Source organism: Bufo gargarizans, chromosome 1 (genome assembly GCF_014858855.1).
Source record: "Bufo gargarizans isolate SCDJY-AF-19 chromosome 1, ASM1485885v1, whole genome shotgun sequence".
NCBI classification, from domain to species: domain Eukaryota; kingdom Metazoa; phylum Chordata; class Amphibia; order Anura; family Bufonidae; genus Bufo; species Bufo gargarizans.
The window spans coordinates 86461934-86481738 of NC_058080.1; positions in this window are offsets into that span (position 1 = coordinate 86461934).

The window sequence follows — 19805 nt, forward strand, 5'->3', positions numbered from 1 at the left end:
CATAAACATTCATAAAACCCTTATCTGAGTAACAGCGGTGGATACTTAAGCAAAATCCAATAGTGCAATTTATAGCAGCAATAGGTATCAAAGTCCAAATTTATGGGCAACCACAATATAGCAAAGTGCAATAGTGAAATGTAGCAGCAATCGTTCCCAAAGTCCAACCTATGGACAGCCGCAGTCCATGCACTATAGACTATTATACCCATATCCTGACCCACTGCATAATTTGGCGTCCGTGTAACAGTACCACCGTACTTGCTCATTGCAGTGTCGCCGCTGAACGTCAGCAAGGCGAGCCATGCCGTGTAAGATCTTCTAAAAGGGCCAGAGATTTTCATGGCCTGCCGCAAGATGTCCTGGACCCCGGGGTATTTGGCAATGAATCGCTGCACAACTAAGTTCAGGACGTGTGCCATGCACAGCACGTGTGTAATTTTGCCCTGCTCAGCAGATTTGCACCGCTGTCGCACACGACTTAACCAACTGTAAAATTGAGTGGGGTTAGCCACTGATCAGTCTGTGACCGCAAAGCTGAAAGGAGTGCAGGACCAGTGTGGCTTTTTGCTTCTAGGCACAACAGCTGCAGCACAGCATGGCAACGTCTCACCTGACACATCGAATAGGTTCTGGGGAGCTTGTGGGCACAGCTGAAGAGGCAGTCGCAGCGGAAAAGGAGACGTCAGCCGAGGATGAGACGGAGGATGGAGTAGTAGGAGGAGAAGAAGAGGCAGGCCTGCATGCAATCCGTGGAGGTAACACCAAATCCACATGGGTGCCACGGTTGCATGCTTGACGGCCGTCAGAAGTTTCACCCAGTGGGCAGTCAAAGTTATGTACCTTCCCTGCCTGTTTTTGATAGACCACATGTCTGTGGTCAGATGTATCTTGGCACCGACACTGTGTGCCAGAGATACATTCACTTGACGCTGAACGTGGCCAGATAGCTCCGGGATGCCTTTCTGGGAGAAATATTTCCTTCTGGGTATCTTCCATGGTGTGCCAAGGCCAAAAAATTTCTAAAGGCCTCAGAGTTCTCCAATTTATAAGCCGGCGGTCATCATCTTTTTTTGTTCGAACATTTGGGCCACAGAAGCCTGACTTTTGCCAGATGAATGAGATGACGGCATGGTGGAACGTGGAGTGGAGGACAAATGAGAGGAGAGATGAGAAGGGGAAGGAGAATAGGCAGGACGTGGAGCACCAGGAGAGTGTCTTTGTAAGTTCTGACGGTGTTTCTCCCACTGGGCTCGGTGATGGGAGGCCAGGTGCCTTTTTACGGCAGTCGTCCCTAGGTGAGTGTTTGGCTTACCGCGCCTTATGTGTTGACAGCACAGGCTGCAGATGGCAACACTATTGTCAGCAGCGGTTAAAAAAAGCCCACACTGCGGAGCCATGTGCCAGTGTCCTGGGAGCACCAGATGTGACCGTGCATGGTGGATGGCTCGTTCCAGATACATTAGCAGTCTGCTTTTTGTCTCCTGTGCCCTGTAAGTTCTGCCTGCTTCTCCTAATTATCCTCAATATCTGCTGCTCCGTCTCTCCCTCTGAACTCCCCTCCTCTTCCTCTCTTGTGGGCACCCACGTGATGTCCATATACACATTATCATCGTCCCCTTAACCACCACTGACATTAGAGATCTGGGAGTAGGCAGCAACAGCGGGGATCACCCTCCTTGGCCTGATCTGGGTATTGTTGTCAGACTGCTGGGTGGCAACATTTGATACCTCCTTTTCCGGATTCGATGCTAAGAATGGCTGTGCATTGATAATTTGAAAATAATGTCTCTGACTCGAGCAGAGAGTATTTGGTGGTGGTGTCTTTGGGGGTGCACACAGCAGAGAGTGAAGAGTGTGGAGATAGAGAGGATGAGGAGGGTGCAGAAGCGGAGGGGTGAGTGAGCCACTCAACCGAGTCTGTTGCCTCCTTTGACGTAATCGCACACACCTTCTGCAACTTCCCACTTAGGCTCCGGCCTGGTGCACCGGCCGACCCCTACCACCCCTGTGGAATGGCCTGCCTCTTCCTCTGCCTGTAATTTTCAAAATGACCCTGTGACAAAAGTCCCTATAGAAGAGCAGTATTTCCGGAAGAAGGTATATCACACCCATGCTTCAATCAGTTGTTTTGGGGGGCAGCTGGTATATCACACCAGTAGAAATTATTTGTTTCAATGTCGTTTGTCACTATCTGTAGCTGAGGTAATGCAGATAAACCACAAACAAATGCTGCACTACCCAAATGCACTATATAGACAGTATTTAATTGGTATATAACACCCTTGCTTCAATAATTTTTTTTTTTTTTGGGGGGGGGCAACTGTTATTTCACATCAGTAGAAACTATTTGTTCCAAAGTTGTTTGTCACTATCTGTAGCTGATGCAACGCATCTAAACAGCAATCCAATGCTGCACTACCCAAAGGCACTTTATAGAAAGTATATAATTGGTATATAACACCCCTGATTTAATAACTTTTTTGGGGGGCAAATGGTATTTCACACCAGTAGAAATGATTTGTTCCAATATCGTTTGTCAATCAGTGTAGCTGAGGTAATGCAGCTAAACTGCAAACAAATGCTGCACTACCCAACTGCACTATATAGAAAGTATATTATTGGTATATAACACCCCTACTTCAATCAGGTTTTTGGGGGGCACAACTGGTATATCATACCAATAGAAATTTTTTGTTCTAATGTCGTTTGTCACTATCTGTAGCTGAGGTAACGCAGCAAAAACGCAAACCAATGCTGCACTACCCAAATGCACTTTATAGAAAGTATATAATTGGTATATAACACCCCTGCTTAAATCAATTTTTTGGGGAGGCAACTGGTATATCACAACAGTTAAAATAATTTGTTCCAATGGTGTTTGTAACTCTGCGTAGCTGAGGTAATGCAGCTAAACCGAAAACAAATGCTGCACTACCCAAATGCACTATATAAAAAGTATATTATTGGTATATCACACCCCTGCATCAATCAGTTTTTTGGGGGGGGCAACTGGTATTTCACACCAGTAGAAATTATTTGTTCCAATACCGTTTGTCACTTTCTGTATCTGAAGTAACGCAGCAAAACCGCAAACCAATGCTGCACTACCCAAATGCACTACACTACGTGCAGAATTATTAGGCAAATGAGTATTTTGACCACATCATCCTCTTTATGCATGTTGTCTTACTCCAAGCTGTATAGGCTCGAAAGCCTACTACCAATTAAGCATATTAGGTGATGTGCATCTCTGTAATGAGAAGGGGTGTGGTCTAATGACATCAACACCCTATATCAGGTGTGCATAATTATTAGGCAACTTCCTTTCCTTTGGCAAAATGGGTCAAAAGAAGGACTTGACAGGCTCAGAAAAGTCAAAAATAGTGAGATATCTTGCAGAGGGATGCAGCACTCTTAAAATTGCAAAGCTTCTGAAGCGTGATCATCGAACAATCAAGAGTTTCATTCAAAATAGTCAACAGGGTCGCAAGAAGCGTGTGGAAAAACCAAGGCGCAAAATAACTGCCCATGAACTGAGAAAAGTCAAGCGTGCAGCTGCCAAGATGCCACTTGCCACCAGTTTGGCCATACTGCAACATCACTGGAGTGCCCAAAAGCCCAAGGTGTGCAATACTCAGAGACATGGCCAAGGTAAGAAAGGCTGAAAGACGACCACCACTGAACAAGACACACAAGCTAAAAAGTCAATACTGGGCCAAGAAATATCTCAAGACTGATTTTTCTAAGGTTTTATGGACTGATGAAATGAGAGTGAGTCTTGATGGGCCAGATGGCTGGATTGGTAAAGGGCAGAGAGCTCCAGTCCAACTCAGACGCCAGCAAGGTGGAGGTGGAGTACTGGTTTGGGCTGGTATCATCAAAGATGAACTTGTGGGGCCTTTTTGGGTTGAGGATGGAGTCAAGCTCAACTCCCAGTCCTACTGCCAGTTTCTGGAAGACACCTTCTTCAAGCAGTGGTACAGGAAGAAGTCTGCAAGGTAAGAAAAACATGATTTTCATGCAGGACAATGCTCCATCACACGCGTCCAAGTACTCCACAACGTGGCTGGCAAGAAAGGGTATAAAAGAAGAAAATCTAATGACATGGCCTCCTTGTTCACCTGATCTGAACCCCATTGAGAACCTGTGGTCCATCATCAAATGTGAGATTTACAAGGAGGGAAAACAGTACACCTCTCTGGGAGTGTCTGGGAGGCTGTGGTTGCTGCTGCACGCAATGTTGATGGTGAACAGATCAAAACACTGACAGAATCCATGGATGGCAGGCTTTTGAGTGTCCTTGCAAAGAAAGGTGGCTATATTGGTCACTGATTTGTTTTTGTTTTGTTTTTGAATGTCAGAAATGTATATTTGTGAATGTTGAGATGTTATATTGGTTTCACTGGTAAAAATAAATAATTGAAATAGGTATATATTTGTTTTTTGTTAAGTTGCCTAATAATTATGTACAGTAATAGTCACCTGCACACACAGATATCCCCCTAAAATAGCTAAAACTAAAAACAAACTAAAAACTACTTCCAAAAATATTCAGCTTTGATATTAATGAGTTTTTTGGGTTCATTGAGAACATGGTTGTTGTTCAATAAAAAAATTAATCCTCAAAAATACAACTTGCCTAATAATTCTGCACTCCCTGTATATAGAAAGTATATAATTGGTGTATAACACTCCTGCTTCAATCCGTTTTTTGGGGGAGCAACTGGTATATCATACCAGTAGAAATAATTTATTCCAATAGCGTTTGGCTCTATCTGTAGCTGCGGTAACACAGAAAAACAGCAAACAAATGCTGCACTACCTAAATGCACTATATAGAAAGTATATTTTTGTTATATCACACCCCTGCTTCAATCAGTTTTTTTGGTGGCAACTGAAATATCACACCAGTAGAAATGATTTGTTCCTATAGTGTTTAGCACTCTGTGTAGCTGTGCTAACGCAGCAGAACTGCAAACAAGTGCGGCACTACCCAAATACACTATATAGATATATATTATTGGTATATCACACCCCTGCTGCACAATTCAAATGCACAATAATATACTTTCTATGTTACAAAGTATATATTGTTAAAAAGTATATTATAATTATATTACACCCCTTAGTAAGTCACACCTATCGATAGCACACATATACCAGAACTTAAAAGGACTTTTGTGGCCCTATTAGCTAGTGTTTAGTGTCCCTAACAGCATGTCCCTGCTCCACACATTTCCCTACACTGGCAAAAGACTGAATGTAAAATGGCGTCGAGATCAGGCTTATTTAATTTAAGTTAGGGGGGTATGTCTATGTGCTGAAACGTCTCAATTGTCTGTCCTGTGCCACCTGATGGTTGTGTCATGGGTCAAATTTCTTCACAATGTAAAAGAATATGGAGCCGGCATACATCGACATATTTTTTGACTGTTCGGCGAACTGCGAATGAGCATTGTTCAAAGTGAAATGACCACCAGGAGAAGAGCAAGGACATCTCTAGTATTCTCTCAGTATTTTGTGAAAGAAGGAACTTCCAACCCCGTAATCAGTATTTTGTGGAAGCAGGTATATTGCAGCCCTCAATAAGTATTTTGTGGAAGCAGGAATATCAAACCCCTCAATTATTATTTTGTGGAAGCAGATATATCGCAGGCCTCAATCAGTATTTTGTGGAAGCAGGTATATCAAACCCCTTAATCAGTATTTTGTGGATGCAGGTATATCACAGCCCTCAATCAGTATTTTGTGGAAACAGGAATATGAAACCCCTAAATCAGTATTTTGTGGAAGCAGGTACAGTATATTGCAGGCCTCAATCAATATTTGGTGGAAACAGATATATCGAACCCCTTCAGCGTTTTTTTTTATTTATTTTTTTGAAGCAGGTATATTGCAACCTTCAATCAGTATTTTGTGGAAGCAGGTATATCACAGCCCTCAATCAGTATTTTGTGGAGGCAGGAATCTCAAACCCCTTAATCAGTATTTTGTGGAAGCAGGTACAGTATATTGCAGGCCTCAATCAATATTTGGTGGAAATAAATATATCAAACCCCTTAAGCGTTTATTTTTGTTGAAGTACCGTATTTTTCGCCGTATAAGACGCACCGGCGTATAAGACGCACCTAGGTTTTTGGGGAGGAAAATAAGAAAAAAAATATTTTGAACTAATTGTGGTCTGTGGGTGATGCACTGTTATGGGGATCTGTGGATGACGCACTGTTATGGGGGATCTGTGGGTGACACTTATAGGGGATCCTCTCTGGATGGCGCTGTTATGAGGATCTGTGTATGACAGTTATGGTGGGGATCTGTGGATGACACATATATAGCATCTTATGCTATGTGTCATCCACAGATCCCCTCCATAAGTGTGGGGGTCGCATTTGCTTTTATAATGGGGGTGGGGGTCGCATCTGCATTTATAATGACAGCGGGGCCCGTGCAGTGACTGTATTCTACTACACGGGCCCCGCTTACTGTACAATCATATCCCTAATACCGTAGTTAATTGTTGTGTGCACTGCATGTAAAAGCATAATGAGCGATGATGAGCGCTATTACTTACAATTAGAAGCGCTTGCCGTTCGGAGCAGGGAGGAGGGAGGAGGCAGGAGGCAGGCCGGGAGGACGGGCGCTGGCAGTGTGAGTCATCCGTCATGCGCCCACGCCGCCTGCTTCATTCATGAAGCAGGCGGCGCAGGCGCGTGACGTATGACTCACACTGCCAGCGCCCGTCCTCCCGGCCTGCCTCCTGCCTCCTGCCTCCTCCCTCCTCCCTGCTCCGAACGGCAAGCGCTTCTAATTGTAAGTAATAGCGCTCATCATCGCTCATTATGCTTTTACATGCAGTGCACACAACAATTAACTACGGTATTAGGGATATGATTGTACAGTAAGCGGGGCCCGTGTAGTAGAATACAGTCACTGCACGGGCCCCGCTGTCATTATAAATGCAGACGCCGGCCCCCAGCCCCTCCTCCCTCACAGCTGATATACCCGCCGCACGACATCGCGGCGGGTGTATCATTGAAAACTAAGCAAAATCGGCTACATTCGCCGTATAAGACGCACTGCTATTTCCCCCCCACTTTTGGGGGGGAAAAAGTGCGTCTTATACGGCGAAAAATACGGTAGGTATATCGTAGCCCTCAATCAGTATTTTATGGAAGCAGGTTTATCAAATCCCTTAATCAGTATTTTGTGTAAGCAGGTATATTGCAGCCCTCAATAAATATTTGGTGGAAGCAGGAATATTAAACCCCTTAACCCCTTTGGGACACAGCCTTATTTCACCTTAAGGACCAGACCATTTTTTGCAAATCTGACCAGTGTGATTTTAAGTTGTGATAACTTTAAAACCCTTTGACTTATCCAAGCCATTCTGAGATTGTTTTTTTTCGTGAATATGCACAAAGAAAAGTCCAGCTCACCCAATTATTCCACCACCTGCGTGCACGGAAAAGGCCGGCAAGCCCGTATATTCTTGATATGAAAGCACAATGAAATTCCAGCACTCACGATTTTGGTAGCTAAAATCTTCGTCTTTTATTCAGGCAGTAGACATATAAACAGGACATCCACCCACAAGTGCAGCAACCTTGACGCGTTTCGAACAGTAGTTCTTAGTCGTAACCAAGAACTACTGTTACGACTAAGAAGTCGTAACCAAGAACTACTGTTACTACTGGTTACGACTAAGAACTACTGTTCGAAACGCGTCAAGGTTGCTGCACTTGTGGGTGGATGTCCTGTTTATATGTCTACTGCCTGAATAAAAGACGAAGATTTTAGCTACCAAAATCGTGAGTGCTGGAATTTCATTGTGCTTTCATATCATTGTTTTTTTCGTCATATATTGTACTTCATGACATTACTAAAATGAAGTAAAAAAAAACATTTTTTTTTTCTAAATTTAGCAAAAATTTGTAACAAATTGCAAATTTCAAAATTTCTATTTCCCTACTTCTATAATACATAGTAATACCTCCAAAAATAGTTATTAATTTACATTCCCCATAGGTCTAGTTAATGTTTTGATAATTTTGGGAATAATATTTTTTTTTTTTGGGGATAGGCTTAGAAGTTTAGAAGCAAATCTCGACATTTTTCAGAAATTTGCAAAAACCCAATTTTTAGGGACCAGTTGAGGTCTGAAGTCACTTTGCGAGGCTTATATAATAGAAGCCACCCAAAAATGACCCCATTCTAGAAACTACACCCCTCAAGGTATTCAAAACTGATTTTACAAACGTCGTTGACCCTTTAGGTGTTCTACAAGAGTTAATGGCAAATGGAGATAACATTTCAGAATTTAAATTTTTTGTCAAATTTTCAAATTTTAACCAATTTATTCCACTAACAAAGCAAGGGATAACAGCCAAACAAGACTGTATCTTTATTGCCCTGACTCTGCCGTTTAAAGAAACACCCCATATGTGGTCATACACTACTGTACGGCCACACAGTAGGGCGTAGACGGAAAGGTGCTCCATATAGTTTTTGGAAGGCAGATTTTGCTGGACTGGATTATTTACACCATGTCCCATTTGAAGCCCCCCTGATGCGCCCCTAGAGTAGAAACTCCATAAAAGTGACCCCATCTAAGAAACTGCACCCCTTAAGTTATTCAAAACTGATTTTACAAATGTCGTTAACCCTTTAGGTGTTGCACATGAGTTATTGACAAATGGGGATGAAATTTGCGAATTTAATTTTTTAAACCCATTTTTTCCACTAACAAAGCAAGGGTTAACAGCCAAACAAGACTGTAACTGTATTGCCCTGACTCTACTGTACGGCCACACGGCGGGGTGTAGAGGGAAAGGAGTGCCATGTGGTTTTTGGAGGGCTGATTTTTATGGACCGGTTTATTTACACAGTGTCCTGTTTCAACCCCCCTGATGCACCCCTGGAGTAGAAACTCCATAAAAGTGATCCCATTTTGGAAACTACAGGATAAGGTGGCAGTTTTGTTGGGACTATTTTTAGGGTACATATGATTTCTGGTTGCTCTATATTACATTTTTGTGAGGCAAGGTTACCTAAAATTGAAATTCATAAATTTAATCTCCATTTGCCTTTAACTGTTGAACACCTAAATGGTTAATAAAATTTGTAAAATCAGTTTTGAATACCTTGAAGGGTGTAGTTTCTTAGATGGGGTCACTTTTAGGGAGTTTTATCCCTAGGGGTGCATCAGGGGGGCTTCAAAAGGGACATGGTGTCAATAAAAAAACGTATTGAAATTAAAAAGTTCCAAAAATAGCTGTTTTGGCACCGTTTTAAATAGTTTTTTTTTACCATGTTAATCTGGGGGGTTAGGTCATTTTTTTTGTTTGTTTTTTAGCCGATCTTATGTAGGGGCTCTATTTTTGCGGGATGAGGGGACAGTTTTATTGGCACTATTTTGGGGGCTATATAACTTTTTGATTGCTTACTATTAAACTTTTTGTTATGTAAGGTGAGAAAAATATATATATATATATATTTTTTTTGGACCGTGTTAATCTGGGGGGTTGGGTTATGGGGTATTTTTATAAAGGAGATTCTTATTGACGCGGTTATACCTAATAAGTCAACTTTTTTACAATTATTTTGGTTTTAGACTACATTATCCTTTTTGGTTGAAATTTTATTTTTTATATCTCTAAAGTCTAAGAGTAATTTTTTGTTTTTGTTTTTTAGGGTGATTATCTTATGTAGCGGCTCTTTTTTGTTGGATGAGAGGACAGTTTTATTGGCACTATTTTGGGGGCTATATAAATGTTTGATCGCTTGCTATTAAACTTTTTGTTATGTAAGGTGACCAAAAAAATATTTTTTTGCACCGTGTTAATTTGGGGGGTAAGGTCATGGGGTATTTTTATAGAGGAGATTATTACCGACGCGGAGATACCTAATTTGTATACTTTTTTCAATTATTTTCATTTTTACAATTTTTTGGGGTGTCTCAAGTCTGAGAACCATAGTTTTTTTTATCTGATTGTCAGTGGCTACATTGGGATATAAATTTAGTACTCCATGGAAGTGTGGTACTCCCTGAAGCAACCAATATTGCAGAGGCACGGATGATCGGGGCACGTGTCACATTGAGTAGTGGTGTCCTTCCGTATCCCCCTCCTGTGACACACTCTGCAACTTTTTTGGTACGTCCCTTCTTTCCAGTATGGGGGACCATACCTGGAAAGTGTTGGCCAGGGACGATCCGGGAGCCTCCAGTTCCCGAGGTACTCCGGCCTGCTCTTTCTCAGTCCGAAAAGATCAGGGCCTTGAGGACTGCCTCATAGAACTGAAGGAATGTCCCTGTGTTGCTAGTGCTCCGGGACAGTACAAAAGAGTTGTACATGGCAACCTGCACCAAGTAGACCGCAACTTTTTTGTACCATGCCCGGGTTTTGAACATGGAATTATATGGCTTGAGGACTTAATCAGAGAGATTAACTCCTCCCATATACCAATTGTAGTCGACGATACAATAGGGCTTGAGGACCGTTGTGGCGGTACCTCGCACAGCGACAGGGGTGATGCCGTTACCATGAATTATGGACAGTACAAGGACATCCTTCTTGTCCTTATATCTGACCAGCAACAGGTTTCCAGTGGTAAGGGCACGGGTCTCACCCCTGGGGATAGGTACCTGGAGGGGGTGGACAGGGAGGCCGCGTTGATTTTTCCACGCGGTCCCAAAAGCGGACGTGGATCTGGTGGCAAGGGACTGGAACAAGGGGATACTAGTGTGAAAGTTATCCACGTAAAGGTGGCAACACTTATCTAGCAGTGGGTGCAAAAGGTCCCACACAAGTTTCCTGCTAACACCCAGAGTGGGTGGACATTCTGGGGGTTGAATACGAGAATCTCGCCCCTCGTACACACGGAACTTGTAAGTGTACCCTGAGGTACTCTCACAAAGTTTGTACAGGTTCATACCATACATAACCCGCTTTGAGGGAACATACTGGCAGAAAATGAGTCTCCCCTTGAACGCAATGAGAGATTCATCAACCGCGACCTCCCTTCCAGGTACATAGGCCTGTACAAATTTGGCCCCAAAGTGATTGATGACTGGCCGTATCTTATACAGACGGTCATAGGCAGGATCATCTCGGGGGGGACATGCTGCATTATCTGAATAATGCAGGCATTTCCAGATGTCCTCAAACTGGGAGCGTGTCATGGCTGTACTGTAAAGTGGGGCCTGGTAGAGGACGTCCCCAATCCAGTAATGCCTGACACTAGGTTTCTTGACTAGGCCCATATGCAGCACGAGGCCCCAAAATGTCCTCATCTCGGCTGCACTGACCGGCGTTCAGCCACCGGGCCTAGCCAAAAAGGAACCCGGGTGTTGAGCAACGAACTGTTGGGCATACAGGTTCGTCTGCTCCACCATTAGATTTACCAGTTGGTCACTGAAAAAATGACTAAAAAAGTCATATTCAGTGAAGCCCACTGTGGAAATCTGGATTCCTGGTTGGCCTACAAAATCAGGAATCACGGGCAAAAATCGCTCTGGGGTACACCAGACATGTTCACTGGCAGGAGGCTCCTGTGGATTTAACTGGTGGGCCAGAAAACTAGTACGAGCCCCAGAGCTGCTTGTACTAGGGTGGGCCACAGGGTCCCTAACATGGCGGTCCCCTTGTTCCGCCTGGCGGCGTCTCCGCCGCTAGATGATGAGGAGGACGCTGATAACAACAGGAAAGTGGGGTTATCCTTGTCCTCACTGGGACTCTTGAACTCGGAGGCAAGCTGGGCATATGCCTCCTCAGCCGAGAACATCCGGCGGGCCATAGGGGAGTGTGTGATTGCATGTGTATGTGCGTGCGTGCGTGTAAATCTTTATTTGGTGTGCGTGTGTGTGGGGCATGGGTATTCAGGTACTAACCCTAAGCCTAACCGACAAAAAATAAATAAAGACTAACTAGGAAAAATAAGTAAAAAGAAAATTCTAAACCGTTGATCAACCGTCCGAAGTTGGGCAAGCAGCAGCCCCCCTGGGGAGTCTAGGGTCACACTGCTGTGGACCCCAGACACCCTACATAGGGTGATGCAATAAAACTTTTTCACACTAACGTTCCCTTTATTTTCCCTGCCTAGCCCAACCTTTCCCTAGACTTTGGAAAAATAAATAAAAAAAGTCTCTGTTAGATATACTTGTCTTCTCTAGCGCTGCAAATCCGGAGACAATGTGGGAAAAGTCAAATAAGTAAAGTTATGAAGAAGGATTGCGCTGCAGGAGAAAGTTCTTTTGTATAGAAATAAAAAGTTCCTTTAGTAAATCTTCAATCAACGTGGTCAGAAGCCAACCTCACAAAATAACACTGGTATGGAAATCTGTTCTGAAATGAAAAAGCGCACTATGGTGTAGCAAATTCCAAAAACGTAGCGCACCTGCGAATAGATTATACTCACAGGATTTCTTGCGAGTAAATGCGTGTAGGAATAGATGTTATCTTCAATAGAACTAGGATGTCCCTTATGAGATGCATGGAAAGAATCTACGCAATCTTCACAGACAGCTGGGCAGGTGGAGCAGGCAAGGATCAAGACACTCGAGCAGAAAAATCCCAAATATCGATCCGACGGATGAAATGCTTCTACACCTTGATGGCAATAGACCTCAGCTTCTCAAAAGGACTAGCAAGTAGAATGGATGCGCACCAAAGGGTCGGATAGAAATTATTTAATAAGAAATAAAAATACAGCTAAAACCACAAGACTAAAGTCTCTGAAATGCCCGACCCGGGTTTCGCCGTGATGCTTCGTCTGGGGCGTTAATTGATAATTGGATTCCACAGAGTTTAAATTAGCAGGAGACCTCCCTTCTACCACGTCATAAACAATTTCACAGGAGTGCAAGGTAAGAACAATTATACATAAGCAGACACACATGAACAGAAGATGTATATAAAAAATCCACATAAAAATATAAATATATAAAAAATATATAAAAAATATAAAAAAAATATATATGGGGCAAGGTACTAGAAGCAAATATGTTAGGAAAGACAGGCATTAACGTCACATTCTACATTCAACCCTTGAGGTTGGATGGTTCCTAAAAGGAACATCCATTCAACTTATTTTTTATTTATTAAGGAGATGAAGTCCCCTCCACGAGTAGGTGTGCGCACAAGTTCTAATCTAAAAAAGCGCAAACCTCTAGGGTTTTTATTATGACAGATTTTAAAATGTAACGAGACACTATGGGTCTCGAGACCTTTTTTAATATTACGTACGTGCTCCTGCACTCGAGTTTTTAGGCTTCGTGTAGTCCTGCCGACATATTGGAGGCCACAAGGGCACTCCAAAAGATAAATTACGCCAGCACTGTTACAAGAAAATTGGCCCCTTATTTTCAAAGCAGTATCTTTCATCTTAGTGGTTTTGATGGTCTCCACAAACTTTTCTCTGTCTTTTTGGATGCGGTTTTTGCAGGGCAGGCAAAAACCGCACCATGTGAACCTGCCTTTATGTGCGCTAATGCGTTTTTTACTAGTAGCGAGATTAGCACTACGGACCAATTTATTAGTCAAATTGTCGGCTCTGGTAAAGACTACAGGAGGCTTAGCTGGTAAATCTTTACTGAGTACAGGATCGTTTTGAAGGATATGCCAGTTTTTACTGATCATATTTTTTATACGAAAATATGAAAAATATAAAAATAAAATAAAAATAAAAATAAAAAAATATGATCATCAGTAAAAACTGGCATATCCTTCAAAACGATCCTGTACTCAGTAAAGATTTACCAGCTAAGCCTCCTGTAGTCTTTACCAGAGCCGACAATTTGACTAATAAATTGGTCCGTAGTGCTAATTTTTCATTTTTCATTTCAGAACTGATTTCCATACCAGTGTTATTTTGTGAGGTTGGCTTGTGACCACGTTGATTGAAGATTTACTAAAGGAACTTTTTATTTCTATACAAAAGAACTTTCTCCTGCAGCGCAATCCTTCTTCATAACTTTCCCTAGACTTTACCTAATTACCTGCTGATCAGATGGGGGGTGCTGGGGCGCAGATCGGGTCCTAGGGGGCAAGGATGGGTGCCGGGGCACAGATGGGGTGATGCTGGCTCAGATCCCCACGTGCAGGCAACACTCCCCTCTCCTCGTGCTCCGGACACAAAAGGAGGAGGAGAGGAGCGCTGCTTTGATTTGAATCTCCCGCCGGCCCGCCCACCTACCAATCAGAGGCAATCCTGAGAGGTGATGTCACCGTCACCTCCCAGGATCGCAGGATAGTGATTGGTGGGGTAAAATCCCACCACCGATCACCATCCTGTTCCGGGTTATCGGGTCCTCAGAGACCCGAATACCCCAGAAATGCAGAAAACCGCAGGTCTGAATTAACCTGCGCATCTAGCCAAGGTGCCTGTTCAATGATTTGAGCAGGCACCGGGTTCCAATCGCCGCCCGCCAGGCGGCGGTGATCGGAACTATACATGACGTACCGATATGTCATGTGTCCTTAAGTACCAGGACAACATGCCGTACCGGTACCATAATCAATATATGGTGGAAGCAGGTATATCAAACTCCTTAATCAGTATTTTGTGAAAGCAGGTATATCACACCACTCAACTATTTTTTTTTTGCCACAACAGTTATATCACACCACCCTGTTTATTTGGGGCAACAGGTATATTGAAGCCCTAAATCAGTATTTTGTGGAAGAAAGTATATCAAACTTCTCAATCAGTTTTTTGGAGGGCAACACATATATCATACCCATTTTAATTAGTTTTTCCAATAGTTCTTGTCCCTCTATATAGCTGTGGTATCGCAGCAGAACCGCACATTCCTGCTGCACAATACAAATGCACTATATACTTTCTGTTAGAAAGTATATTATAAGTATATTACACCCCTCAGTATTAGTGATGTCACGAACATGAAATTTTCCATTCGCGAACGGCGAAGGCGAATTTCCGCAAATGTTCGCACATGCAAACCGGGCGAACCGCAATAGACTTCAATAGGAAGGCGAATTTGAAAAACCCACAGGTACTCTTTGTGGCCACAATAGTGATGGAAAAGTTGTTTCAAGGGGACTAACACCTGGACTGTGGCATGCCGGAGGGGGATCCATGGCAAAACTCCCATGGAAAATTACGTAGTTGACGCACAGTGTGGTAAGTTGAAATCGCAATGTGATTTATAGAACTTGAATTAATCGCATTGCGATTTCAACTTTCTCAAATCCCACAGTACATTCTAGCATGGAGTCGTTCCCATGGTGATGGGGACGCTCCATGAGCACGGAAGTGAGCAGAAGCTCTAAGTTGAAATCGCAATCGAACTTGGAGCTTCTGCCGACTTCCGTGCTCATGGAGCGTCCCCATCAACATGGGAACGGCTCCATGCTAGAATGTACTGTCGAATTTGAGAAAGTTGTAATCGCAATGCGATTAATGCAGGTTATATTAATCGCATTGCGAATTCAACTTAGAGCTGCTGGGTTCCTAATGGTTGTATTGCTAGAATATAACGAAGATTGAGAATATAGTGCTATATTTGTTATATTCGGCAATTCTAGCAATACAACCATTAGGAACTTAGCTTGCATTCGCTAGCTTGAATTCGCAATGCGATTAATATAACCTGCATTATTCGCATTGCGATTACAACTTAGATCTGAGTTCCTAATGGTTGTATTGCTAGAATTGACAACGAATATAGCACAATATTCTCAATCTTCGTTATATTCTATCAATATAAACATTAGGAACCCAGCTCTAAGTTGTAATCGCAATGCTAATAATATAACCTGTATTAATCGCATTGCGATTACAACTTTGTGACACTGCAGCTTCAGAATTAATCTAAGATGGATGCTGTCCTTGCATTTTGATAGGCGGCGGGAGGGTCTGGGAGGGAGGGTATGCTGATTGGCTGGAATGTGTCTGCTGATTGTGAGATACAGGGTCAAAGTTTGCTCAATGATGACGTATAGGGGGCGGACCGAACATCGCATATGTTCGCCCGGCCGCGGCGAACGTGAACATGCAATATTCGCCGGGAACTGTTCGCCGGCGAATAGTTCGGGACATCTCTACTCAGTATATCACACCTATTGATAGCACACCTATACCAGTCCTTAAAAGGACTTTTGTGGCCCTATTAGCAAGCATTTTGTGTCCCTAACAGCCTGTCCCTGCTCCACAAAGCAACCTCTCCCTACAATGGCAAAACACTAAATGTAAAATAGCTGCCAGATCGGGTTCTTTTATAAGGTGGGGGGGTGTCCATGCACTGAAATGTCTCAATTGGTTGTCCTGTCCCACCTGATGGATGTGTCATGGGCCAAAGTTCGGTGAAATGCAAAAGAATATAGCGCTGGTGGACATCACATGTTTGCTTGATTGGCGAATCGCGAACACGCAAAGTTCACCGCAAAATGACTTCCTGGCGAACCGCAAGGCCATCTCGATACTTCAGTGATCAAGGGTCAGTTGCTGTTGTTAATAATTGTCTCAGAGGGAAATTCTTCTCTGGGTGCAGAAGGTGAGTGCTGAATGGATAATGATACTACTTGGGCATATTATATTGGTGTTTGGTGTGACTGTGCTGGATGAATTGATTCTTGTGAATTAAGGAGACCAAAGTCTTGTTAGTTTGGGGTAACATATTTTGGAAGGGGTGTAAGCATGTCTGTTTGCAGTAGTGCTGGGTGATTGGTTCTTTGAGGTTGGGGCGATTATTTGGCTTATGTTTGAAGACAATTGCATTTGTAATGAGTTTTAGGTTTCTGGTGCTTGAAAATCATGTTGTGGCATGATGGTTTCTGGTGATGGCATAGCGATCTGGGGTAATAGTGATTATTGTGGTTTGATCGGTATGGCTGTACATGCAGTGGAGGTGGAGTTTTGTCTAAAAAGTGATCTGATTCAAGTACTTGATATTTATTAGAAATTGATATTGTATACTGGTTCTGTGTGCAATTTACATTAGTTGTATGATTTGTAGGAAGGACAGATTTGGAGTTTTGACCCCCTCTTGGCACATGCCATCTACATTTTTTACACTTGTTTAATCAGTTCTTGCTCTAATTGATCTACTTTTTACACACACTATCTTGATAGATACAATTAGTGATGAGCAAATCGAGGTCAAGCGAATTGACTTTGATCAGAATTTTTGGAAAAATTATATTTGCTACAAAGCCAAATTTCCTCTTGCTTCATGGTAATAAATTGACAAATTTATTTTCCCTGAATTGGTGGGTGGGGGGGACATACTCACCTCATACATTTGTGCATGAAGAGAGCGCTACGGCCATCTTGTTGGAAGATACCACAACAAATCTTGCATTTTGTGACATATGACATCACCACAACGGCTGGCATAACGTCACCGCCTGAATTTTCACGCAGTGTCTACAATGAAGATGGCCACAATGGCCTCTACATGATCAAAGGATCAAATGGATAAGGTGAGTATTTATTTTTTTTTTTTACCAGATTAACCCCTGAAAGCCCTCAATGTTAATCTCAGATGCCACGATCAGCAATGAATGTGGTAACTGAGGGGTTCAATGATGGGGGCAGCACAATTACCGGTCCCTGTCATTGTGCTTGCTACATATAAAGAAATGTTCTTCATGATAAATTATTTCATCATGAAGCAAATTTATTTGTAAAGTTCAGCTAAGCAGCCGAATCTAATTTTTAAAAACTTTGCTCAACACAATATTCCTCATATACTTTGAAAGCAATTTGTCACATTTATGTAATTTTCTAAAAATCTCCAATCTATGTCAGATAAGTAGGTTTTATGTAGCAATAGATTGTGTCTTAAAAAAGATTCCCATTTAGCATCAAACTGTTCACTTTTGAGATCTTTACCATTTGTATAAAAGACCTCTATTTGCATAAAATGATAAAAATTAAAAATGTTATTTCCCACTGGTGTTGCATCTTGTCAACGAGTGATATACTATTTTCTCCCAATTTTTTAGTAAACATTTTTGGTTGGCAATTATAATTGGCAATGGAAACTCATCTAACTTTTTTTGTCTGTTTGCCAACCAGTTTGTTAACCAGCACAGAGATGTGTGTGCAACACCCCTCCCCTAAGTTCTATTTTGGATTCATCATCATTATTCTTTTTTTTTTTTATCCATTTCTTATATTTGCGATTTTCTATTCTATTTTAACTCTTGCATATTCTTTTTGTTCTATATTACTTCGTGCAGGGATTTGTTTTTGATGTGTCACTTGATCTATTAATTATATCACATGAATAACTTATTGGATGCTGTATCAATGCTTTATCGTTATATAACATTTCATAAAGGCTTTTAATTTGCAACCCAAATCCAGTAGAGAATTTGGATACAGCTTAAATCATAAGGACACTGGGTTTTATAGATGCTCACCCTTCTATTGTTATGTAAGGTGCTCTAAGTCTGAGTCACCCAGCCAGTGGAAGATTATGTAGGGATAGTTGTGGTTAATAGACTGGCACACTATATCTGGAAACAAATAGAGCAGACAGAGTGTTTGATATAAATTATTTTATTTTCCCTCTTATCGTTAAAATATACAGATATACTATGCTAAAAACGTTCAGATAAAATATAAGAAAAAATGGGAAAAAAATATAAAATATATATAAAATGAGAGAAGTGTGGATGATCCACGAGGATATGTAAAATAGGAGTACAAGTAAAAAAAAAAAAGGAGTATAAGTAAAAAAACTATCACCGGCGGTGGTACGATGTTCAAGATTGACCCTCCTAGGGCAATTGTTTATAAGAGTTAATAGCTGAAAATCTTAGTACATCAGTGGTGCAATTGCCCTTGGGTTTCCCCTTGGTTAGTTTTCAGCTACTTTAGCCTGTTGATATTAAGATTGTGAAAAAATGTAGGTTAATAAGCGGTATAAATAATATTTGGGTGTGCAGACAGTGATAATCCACTGGATATATAGTTATAATAGTGTACTTTCTATATATCCACAGTAAAGTAATAATCAGGGTTTATTTTCACCTGGCTGTTTTCACCTGTAGAAATCCAGCTTTACATTAAATGAGTGGTACGGCTTTTATAACACTTTGAATGGATTAAATCCTATAGCAGGCAGTTATTGTTTAAATCGCTCCTGTGGCGTCCCACACGGAGGCAATACACTGCCTGCTGATACCTGTCTTCTATGTGCGTAGCCTCTACTCTCCTGTGAGCTGTCCGCAGAGTTCTCTGCGTCCCACGTAGAGTCGGCGTCCCACATGGTTTAAGTCCGCTGGTTAGTGTAGATCAGCTGTAGTGGATATGCGGGCTGGTATGGTTGTAGGGAAGCACTTCCTATTGATGTAAAGTGTCTTTTACTAGCGGGTATTTCACCAGACGCGTTTTGGAGTCCACACTGACTACTTCCTCAGTGGTAACCCACTGTTACAAGTGGCACCCTTTTTATCTATTTCCTTCAATTAAGATCTCATGCACACGAACGTTTTTTTTTTTACGGTCTGCAAAAACGGGGTCCGTAGGTCCGTGATCCGCGACCTTTTTTTTGTCCGTGGGTCTTCCATGATTTTTGGAGGATCCACGGACATGAAAAAAAAGTTGTTTTGGTGTACGCCTGGCCGTGCGGAGCCAAACGGATCCGTCCTGAATTACAATGCAAGTCAATGGGGACGGATCCGTTTGACGTTGACACAATATGGTGCAATTGCAAACGGATCCGTCCCTATTGACTTTCAATGTAAAGTCTGGAGTCTCTTTTATACCATCGGATCAGAGTTTTCTCCAATCCGATGGTATATTTTAACTTGAAGCGTCCCCATCACCATGGGAAC